This window comes from Myodes glareolus, chromosome 22, assembly GCF_982192425.1.
Source record: "Myodes glareolus chromosome 22, mMyoGla1.1, whole genome shotgun sequence".
Taxonomy (NCBI): domain Eukaryota; kingdom Metazoa; phylum Chordata; class Mammalia; order Rodentia; family Cricetidae; genus Myodes; species Myodes glareolus.
Genome location: NC_142047.1, coordinates 53,918,983 through 53,929,139, shown reverse-complemented (window position 1 = coordinate 53,929,139; position 10,157 = coordinate 53,918,983). Strand labels below are relative to the sequence as shown.

General features: G+C 44.9%; 1 long non-coding RNA gene across 1 annotated transcript; it reads left to right on the top strand.

Moving 5' to 3' along the window:
- The first annotated feature begins 511 nt into the window (after window positions 1-511).
- On the top strand, window positions 512-4,477 carry LOC146890215 (uncharacterized). Its single transcript, XR_014998949.2, has 2 exons — window positions 512-757; window positions 4,033-4,477. It is a non-coding gene; the product is annotated as an uncharacterized LOC146890215 (long non-coding RNA).
- Window positions 4,478-10,157: the final 5,680 nt, after the last annotated feature.

Sequence of the window (10,157 nt, the reverse complement as noted above, 5' to 3'; positions counted from 1 at the left end):
TTACTCTCAGGAACACCTTGAACCTAGAGCAGAGCTGAAGGGCTATTTATAGCCCCGGCAGGCTGCACAGGCTTTGATGAGCGCCTGCACAAGGCTGGCTGTCTGGGCATGTGGACCTGGCTATGGTATCATTTACCTCCTAATCCACAGTGGCTGCTACCCAGGAGATTGCCTTGCCGCAGGCTTAGTCCCTGAGGACCCCAGCTGGTGGGTTTGCAAAAGTCTGGGCCTGTCACATGCGCCGGGCTGGAGAAGGAAGCAGTCTGGATTTCTGTGTCTGTTTGTACCACCAAGGAAGTTTCACGGCTCATATCGGACTGTGTGCTTAGGCAGGGTGACGACCTAGTGTGGGCCTTCTGAGCAAAGACTGTAATTGCTCAGGGTATAACTCTTTAGGGGGAGGGTATGCATGTATATATGTATGTATGCATGCATGTATTTAGAGACATGGTCTCACTATATAGCTCTGGGCGCTCTCAAACTTACAGAGATCTTGTCTTTGCACGCCTAGGACTTGGATTAAAATTGTGAGCCATCAGGCTGGGCTCAAGTGGGTTGGCCGGTGATTTTTAGTGAAGAATTGTTCAAGTACCAGAGAGAAGCTGTGTTTGGTGGCTCAAGCCTGGAATCTCTGATTGACAGAGGCAGAACAAGGAAGACTGCTGCAAACTTGAGGTCAGTCTGGTCTATACATCGTTTCAACCTATGAAGAGCTACAGAGTGAGCAAGATCATGTCTCAGAACGAATGAAGAAATAGTAAGTTGATAAATACCAGAATGATAGGAAATCATTAATTTTTTTTACAGGTTTATTTATTTATTTATTTACTTATTTATTATGTATGCAATATTCTGTCTACATGTATGCCTGCAGGCCAGAAGAGGGCACCAGATCTCATTACAGATGGTTGTGAGCCACCATGTGGTTGCTGAGATTTGAACTCAGAACCTTTGTAAGAGCACGCAGTGCTCTTAACCGCTGAGCCATCTCTCCAGCCCCCTTTAATTTTTTTTTTTTAAAGAAAGATGTCTCACTTTTTGGCTAAAATCAAGTGAAAAGGAGGGTGCAGCTGACCCTAAGAGGTGGTTGGAGAGTATATGGCCAGTGACCATCAGTAGCAAGAGTAAAGGCTACCAGGACTCTGTGTCTCAGTGTTCTGTTGCTGTGAAGAGATGCCATGACCAAGGCAGCTCTGTTTGTCTGTTTATTTGAGACAGGGTTTCTTTGTGTAGCCCTGGATGTCTGAGAATTAGCTCTATAGACCAGGTTGACCTCAGACTCACAGAGATCTGCCTGCCTCTGCCTCTCAAGTGCTGGGATTAATGGTGTGTGCTGCCACCACCTGGCTAACCAAGGAAATGCTTATAAAAGAAAGTATTTAATTGGGGGCTTGCTTACGGTTAGTTTGTGATCAGCACGTGAGGTAGCAGACAGGCATTGTGTTGGGGCAGCAGTTTAAAGCTTTATATCCTGATCTGCAGAGAGAGAGAGAGAGAGAGAGAGAGAGAGAGAGAGAGAGAGAGAGACTGGGCCTGGTGTGGGCTTTCAAAACCCACAACAAGGCCACACTTCTTAATCCTTCCCAAACAGTTCCATTAACTGAGGCCCAAGCATTCAAACACATGAACCTATGGGAGTCATTCTCATTCAAACCGCCACCCTAAAGTGTGCTCATTTCTAAAGAAAACATCAAGTTAAAGATATAAATACATGCCATTCTCTGTAAGACAGAGCTTAGCTATTACCTCAGAGGAACATGGCAGAGAGCATCGAACAGGTCTGTAAATTAGGTGCTGCACACACACCTTTAATTCCAGCAAGGCAAGGCAGAGGCAGATGGATCTCTGAGTTTGAGGTCACTCCAGTCTACAGAGTGAGTTCCAGGACAGTCAGGCCTACAAAGAGAGAAAAACCAAAATAGATAAATATATAAAAAATCTGTAAGGTTGACAATATAGCTCAATAGTAAAGGTGCTTGCTGCCAAGTCTCATGAGTTTGAACTGCAGAACCCATGTAAAGGTGGGAGAGGACTGAATCCACAGAGCTGTCCTTTGATTTTTACACATATATGTCCCTACCACAAATAAAAACAATAAAGTTTAAAGAGAGAAATTCATAAGGGACTTCACACAGAACCTGTGTATAATATAATATGGGTTGTGTGCTAGCAAAATTTGTCAAAGATCAATTCATTGAAGAGTTACATTTTTTTAAAATATTTATTTATTTGTTTATTGTGCATACAGTATTCTGTCTGCAGGCCAGAAGAGGACACCAGGCTTCATTACAGATGGTTGTGAGCCACCATGTGGTTGCTGGGAATTGAACTCAGGACCTTTGGAAGAGCAGGCAATGCTCTTAACCGCTGAGCCATCTCTCCAGCCCCCAAGAGTTACATTTTTTTAAAATATTACTGCTGACATTGTAGGAGGTGGTGCAGTGTGTTCTTGTTCCTCGGTGTTTGAAGTGGAAAACTTGCCATTATCTGTGGGTAGCACCAGGTTTATCAGGAACTTCCTAGACATTGACCAAACCCATCTCCTAAATTTAACAGCCTGAAACTGTAGGCTCAGGCCCATCTCTAACCTCCATGCTATTATGGTTTGTGTGTGTACACACATACATATACATACATACGCATCATACATACTTACATACATATATACATGTAAGATAGAATGTCTGCCAAGGTAGTGTCCAGGTTTGCATTAAGGTTCTTTCTTTATTTAGACAGGGTCTCGGTTAGCCCAAGCTATCCGTGAATTCCTACATAGCCAAGGACGACCTCATCCTCCTGCCTCTGCTTCCTTCCTGAGCGCTAGGGCTGTATGTTGTGCCATCATTGCCAGGTTTATATGCTGCTGGTGCTGAGATCAAATCAGACTGTGTACGCCAGGCAAGCACTCTGCCCACTGAGCCACATCCTCGGTCCTGCACTGAGACTTAGCAATGGAAGGACATCTTGGCAATTTCTGTGGAAGAACCCTAGAGAGCCAAAGGGACCACAGTGTGTTCCAGTTGATTAAAGTTGCCTCCAGCCCTGTCCTGTTTTCCTGGGACACCAATAGACCAACATCGATCAGAGTAGAAGAAAGTTTCCCCCCAGCTTTTGCTGAGCTTCTTGCATTTGAAGACCTAGGAACAGTGCCCAGCCCAAGGACACTGTGGGCTGGAAGAACAGGGAGGGGTCCCAAAGCACCTCACACTAAGCCTGCTAAACTTCAACGATTAATGCATATGTATAATTTTTTAAAAATATTTATTTATTTATTATGTATACAATATTCTGTCTGCATGTATGCCTACAGGCCAGAAGAGGGCACCAGACCTCATTACAGATGGTTGTGAGCCACCATGTGGTTGCCGGGAATTGAACTCAGGACCTTTGGAAGAGCAGGCAATGCTCTTAACCACTGAGCCATCTCTCCGGCCCCATATGTATAATTTAAGGGTTTTTTTTTTTTTTTTTGGTTTTTCAAGACAGGGTTTCTCTGTAGCTTTGGAGCCTGTCCTGGAACTAGCTCTTTGTAGACCAGGCTGGCCTCGAACTCACAGAGATCCGCCTGCCTCTGCCTCCCGAGTGCTGGGATTAAAGGTGTGCGCCACCACCGCCCGGCTATAATTTAAGTTTTTTATTTAAAAAAAAAAACAACAAATGCTAGTATCACATCCCTTTAAGTTCAGCACTCTAGAGAGAGAGATAGACAAGTCTCTGAATTCCAAGGTGTGCTGGTCCAGTTTGAAGTCAGCAAGAACAGTAAGACTCTGTCTCAAGCAACATCAAACAGAACAAAACAAACAAACAAAAAACAAAGCAATTACAAAAACACAACAAGAAGTTCACAGAAGATAATGAGATACCCTGACACCCTGTGTGGGGTAGTTTCTGCCATGGAGAGGGTGAGGGTGAGCTTAGGGCTGGCCTGGCTCTGAAACAGTTCCCTTTTCACCAGAGATTTAATGTTCCTGTAGCCTACCTCTAATGGTCAAAGAAAATGGCTTGCTATTAGATGTATCTGTTTTCAATCAGAAGACAGGAGGAAGGCTTCGTGGTCTTGAAGAATGCAGGCTGCTTCATGCTACTCCAGAACCAGAAAGACACAATGGGCTCACCCGGTGATTGACAGCTGGCAAACCAAGGAACTGCTCCTCCACCTCCACTACGGGTCAGGTACCAAGCACTCTGCTATGGTGTCACTTGTCTCTGTGGGTCAGCATGACCCACCAGAGAACCATCACAGCCCACCAAAGCTCCAACCTTAATCTGTCAGAAAGTTCTTTGTTCTGAGACAAATGCTGCCTCCCCTTCTCCCCACCTCCGACCCTCTATTATGGATGTGTGTTTCCATTTTAAGAAGACAAATGAGCTGTTCAGATGGAGGAAAGATCTAATGGACTGTCTCCTGCGAAGTTTCCGAGGCAGATCTAGGGCAGCAGCACACAGCGATGATCATAAAAGAATGTTTATTATCCTAGTATAGTGACGCATACTTGTAACTCAGAACCTGGGAGGCAGTGGGAGAGGCAGGAGGATTGCCCAGTGAGATCTTGTCTCATGAAGAAGAAGAGGGAAAGGAGGAGGTTCTGGGGAGATGTCTCAGGCATTAAGAGTGAATACTGCTTTTGAAAAGGACTGGAGTCCAGTCCCTGAACTCACATCAGGCTAATCACAACTGATTGGAACTTCAGGGAACCCAACACCTTCTTCTGGACTCCATGGGCAACTGCACTTACGTGTGTGTGTGTGTCTACCACACACACACATTTAAAACTAAACATTTTAAAACATTTAAAAGAAGTGTGTTTCAGAGGAGGGTTGAAGTAAGGTATTGCCCATTGACCCAGGATCAAGCTGCCCTCAGGCAGTGTTCCTGTTATGACAAGGGGCATTCCAAAAGTTTAGCAATATTCGTTGGAAGTAGCTGTAGAGCGAAGATAGTAAAGATAAACCCTTGGGCAAGGTTAAAATCCTTATCTAAAATCTAAAACATTTTCCTTTAGATAAGTTTGCCAAGGCAAACTTTTATTTGAATATACAAACCTTAGCACAACTGACTCCATGATGGAAGTACCATACAGGCTGTAAAACTCAGCGTGTAGACAGCACCACCTGCCAAAACTAAAACAGAGTCCTAAATCCATCAACATCCATAGTTCTGGGAAAGTCTCTAAACATACTAACCTTGCTTTTTAGCTTCTGTAGTTCCGCTGCTGGCTAACTGCTCTTGTTCACTGAAGAATGTCAACCCAGAACACGGTTTTCATACTTTAAAGCTCACCCTGAGAAAGGTTCAGTGCTACACTGGGATCCTGGACACCTGGTGTAGGTGCCAATCAACTAATAAAGGCTTTCTATTGGCTTTAATTTGCTTTGTTTTGACATTTTTTGTCTTATTGATCTTTTGCTTGTCTCTTTTGGTTTTTATTTTTCTGTTTTTGAGGGAATTTTATTCTATGTGTTCCTGTTTTTGTTTCTTTTTTTTTTTTGAGAGAACATGATCAAAATACGCTGTGTGAAAACAATTTTCAAAAAACAAAAAAATAAAAGGTTTTCAGTTAAAAATAATAAGGGACAAAATTAAAGATATGCAAGGAAGCAGGGACCCACTGCTAAGCACCAGCACCAGCATCATTAGCATCAATACTAGTACCAGTGTTATCAGTTGATTTAACATCAACATCAGTATCCTCAGCATCAGTACCAGCATCATCACTTCCATCATCATTGTCCCAGCCTCAGCAGCAGCAGCAGCAGCAGCAGCAGCAGCAGCAGCAGCAGCAGCAGCAGCAGTCTACATTATAGACAAAAGCAGTGAAACTCGATCTGGGCACATTCTCAAAGCAGGTGTTTTCGATGCAGCCAAATGAGGCAGCACATAGAATTTTGTGTTCTGGTAAATTGCCATGGTAATCACACTGTTCTTCTTCATTTGACAACTTATTATCTAGCAGTCAAAGTAATTGGGGGAAATTTTATTTCTTTATTACATGGTTCTAAGAGTGGGAATATCAAAGAAAGATGGAGGGAGACAGGGGCATCATGCTTCAAGACTCGGAAGAGAAAGAGGCAAAGAGAGGTAGAGATGGAGAGGAAGAGAAAAAGAGGGGGGGGCTGAGGGAAGGGAGGGCAGGCACAAGGGAGGGAGGAGGCAGAGCAGATAACAAGAAAGGAAGTGAAAAAGTGGAGGACAGAATCATGCCTGGTGCTGAAAGGAAAAGATTGAAGGGTATGGGAAGGCAGAAGTTCAGGGCATCAGTGCCAACTGAGAGGCTTCTCAGGTGAGAAGAAGCTAGGCCAGAGTCTAATCAGGGTCTGCAGTTGGCAGGTTCCACAGAGAAAATCGTTGTCTTTCCTCAGTGAATTAAGGTTGCAGGCAATTTGCCTTGGAGCCTCAGAAACCCGTACAGGGAGCAGCTGCCCTTCACTGTAGAGACAGCATGCAGACACTGTCCTCTGATCTATGGCTCGTGCATGTCCAGGGGTCCAGCTCATCTATTGGAGGGGGAACATTTCCAGTCTGACTCACGCTTCAGTTTCACAGCACATCCTTGATATTTCCTGGAGAAAGAAGGGTATGGCCGCCAGGGTAACTGAGAGCAACAGACACTGTTCTGAGCTTCACTTCCTTGGGACGCTCTCACTGCGTCTGCTGTAGATGGCCAAGAAGGGGTCAGTGAATCCTTGCTGAGCTGTCATCAAGGACTTGATTCATTTATTATTTTATGTGTATGAGTGTTTTGTCTGCATGTATATATGCGCACTACATGCATGCCTGGTGCTTGAGGTCAGGAGAGGGTGTTGGGTCCCCAGAAACTGGAGCTAAAGACAGCTGTGGGCTGCTGGGTGCTAGGAATCTACTCATGGGGCCTCTGCTAAAGCAACAAGTAAGTATTCTTAACTGCTGAGCTAACTCTGCAGCCCCAAGGACTTGTTTTAAGGATCTTTGCTCTGATTCAGCTGCCTGAGTCAATGTGAGACTCTGCCAACTCCTTTTTGGATCTCAGTTACAGGGGCTAGGGGACACTGAGAGCACAGTAGCTCAGTTGGGTCCAACCTGGCTGCAAACCCTCCCTTTGGATCTGTAGGACCAAGAAAGCTTGATGCTGGTGGACTATGTCCCAACTTGGCTCATCAGCCCCAACCAAGGAGACAATGGAGGAATGAGGGTAGGGTTAGTGATGGGACATTGTCCTGTAGATAGGATTGCCCTGCAAGTGTGTGAAGGAAGTCCATTTACACAGAGTAAACCCTTGACAAGGAAGCATAGCCCAAGACAAGAAGAGAGTCCCAATGACATTGACTGGGTTGACCTATGAACCAGAAAGCATTTGTTTGGAATATGAGGTCCCCCAAAGGCCCATGTGCTGAAGGCTTGGGCTGCCATATGGCAGCGTTCAGAGATGGAGCTCTGGGAGGTGAGTGGATCCCATGCACACTGGGTTTATTCACAGATGGATTCACACATAGTTTTATGATGGAAACCAGGAGATGGAGTGTGTTTGGAGGAGGCTGGTCACTGGCGGTGTGGCCTTAAACAGGGCATTCTGCTCTTTCTTGCTTCCTCCTTGCATGTGGTCTACCATGCTGTGAACAGCTTTGCTGTGCCATGTACTCCCACAGGCGTGGCCTGCCTTGCCTTATATCCAGAAACAATGGAGCCAACCACCCACAGACGGAAACTTCTGAACTCATGGGCCAAAAGAAATGCTCCTTCTCTAGCATTGATATTTTCTCCCCTCCCCCATCCCCATCTTTCTTTTGTGGTGACAGGGTAGCTCAGTAGTACTAAGTACTTAAGAGTACTTAGCCAGTACAAAAGTACAAAACACTCATACACATAAAATAATAAATGAATCAAGTCCTCGATGACAGCTCAGCAAGGATTCACTGACCCCTTCTTGGCCATCTACAGCAGTACTTAAGCCAGTACTTAAGAGTACTGGCTGCTCTTGTAGAGGCTTCAGGATCTATTCCTACACAATCTCTTGCTGCTCCAGTTGCAGGGGATCCATTGTTCACTTTTGGGCTCTGCAGGCACCAGGCATCCATGTGTGCAAATTCACAGAAATCCACCTGCCTCTGTCCCCCAAGGGCTGGGATCAAAGGTGTGTGCCACTACAACTGGTCTTAGATTTTTTTTTAATTTAAAAAATGTGTATGAGGACTGGGGATGCAGTTTGGGTGGCAAGGTGCTTGCCTAGCATGTATGACGTCACAGGATCGATGCACATGTGGTGTGCATGCCTGTATTCTAGCACATAGGAGACAGGATTGCCCACCAGTTTGAGGCCAGCCTTGTCTACACAGTGAGTCCCAGATCAGGAACTGTGTCAAAAACTAAAGCAATTCAGAAAATAATGAAAGTCATACCTTTTGTTGTTGTTAATACTTTGGGATAGGGTCTTACTAGGTTGCTCAGGCTGGGTTCAAACTCATGGGCCTCTGCTTCCCATGTGCTGAGAGAAATACATCTTAAGGGTGGAAAATAGACACAGTAAGATCGTGAATGATTCTGATTTTTGTTTCTATAAACATTGGTACTGACCCCTAAGAGTCCTCTTGTGACAGTGCAGGCAGATTAGTTGCACACTGAGCCACTGATTCCTGGCAGCGAGCAGTCCTCTTCCGTGTGTCAGTCTGGTAGAGTTGGGATGGGACTTTTTCTCCCTGCAATCTTCACATGGGAACTTATTTGGACATCAGAATATGGGAGATCATGCATTTGATTTTTTTAGAGACCAGTCTAGCCTCTACACATGGCAAATGCAGCTAAATTTATCTGGACCAGCCTAGTCCCCTCCACAGAATGCTAGACTTCAGGGGCTGCCCAGCTCACCTTTATGCTGTCATCCAAAGAAGCCATATTGACTGCTTTAAATCATTGTGTCATTATTCATTTTCTTTTTCAGTGATGGAACTCAAGGCCTTGTACACAATAGGCATCCCTAGTCCTAGTTTGTTTTTCTTTCTTTTTTTTTTTAAATGGGTCCTCAGGCCTCAGTATGTAACTCAGACTGTCTTGAAGCTCACTGTCTTCTTGCCTCTGTCTCCCCTGAACTCTAGAGATCTGGGTTATAGGCAGGCATCACAGGTGACCCAGTCCATTAATTTTGTAATCAGGAAGCAAAAGCTGAGACACTCTAACCCTACTCCGATGTCTCGTCATCTCTTCCATACTATTAAAAAATTATTTGCCTAGTTTTGGAGACAAGGTCTTCTACAGCCTCTGAGACCTGTCAAGTGCCAGGGTTACAGGTGTGCCACCATGCCTAGTGACAAAATATTTATAAGCTTGTTTTGGTTGCTAACACCATAGATCAATCCAGTCAGCTTAAATAAAAGGGGAATGCAATGAGATGCTTCCCGGGGCTTGTTGAAGGGTAGGGCGAGAAGCCTGGCCTCTGTGGGAATCTCAGCAGCAGCTTCCTTAATTCCTACCAGAAAATGGCTCTGAACAATTCCACAATATTAGATACCAGTTCAGGTTCTCGGGACAGCCAGGTAGGCCGTCCTGCCGGCTTAGTGTCTTTCCTTCAGGACTTTCAGCTAAGAAAGGGTCCAGGCAGGACTAAACACGTGTGAATAGTTCATCTGAACTGCAGAAATCTCAAGTGTTAATTTGCTAAGTGGAAATGGTTACACATCCTGGCTTGGGCCTATTTTTTGAACTATGGCTGTCTTTTCTGAATGACTTTCCCTTTAAACCTTCCCCTCTGTAGCAAATGACTGCATCAAGACTTCTTTTTACAAAAGCAACCTGTAGCGCAGGATTGCAACAGTAACAACCCTGGAACTCCGTAGCCCCGGAGGCAGGAGGGAGGGTGAGGGGGTAGGTTTTATCTATCTATCTATCTATCTATCTATCTATCTATCTATCTATCTATCTATCTATCTATCTACCTACCTACCTACCTACCTACCTACCTACCTACCTACCTACCTACCTATCTATCTATCTATCTATCTATCTATCTATCTATCTATCTATCTATTACAATTGACCTGTAGATAAGGGTGAGGGCAGGTGAGGCTGGCTTGCACTTGCAATCCCAGCAGTTGTGAGGTTGAAGCAGAAGGATCAGGAGTTCAAGATCAGCTTGGGTTCTGGAATGAGTTCTAGGCCAGCCTTGGCTACATGAGACTTGTTTCAAAAA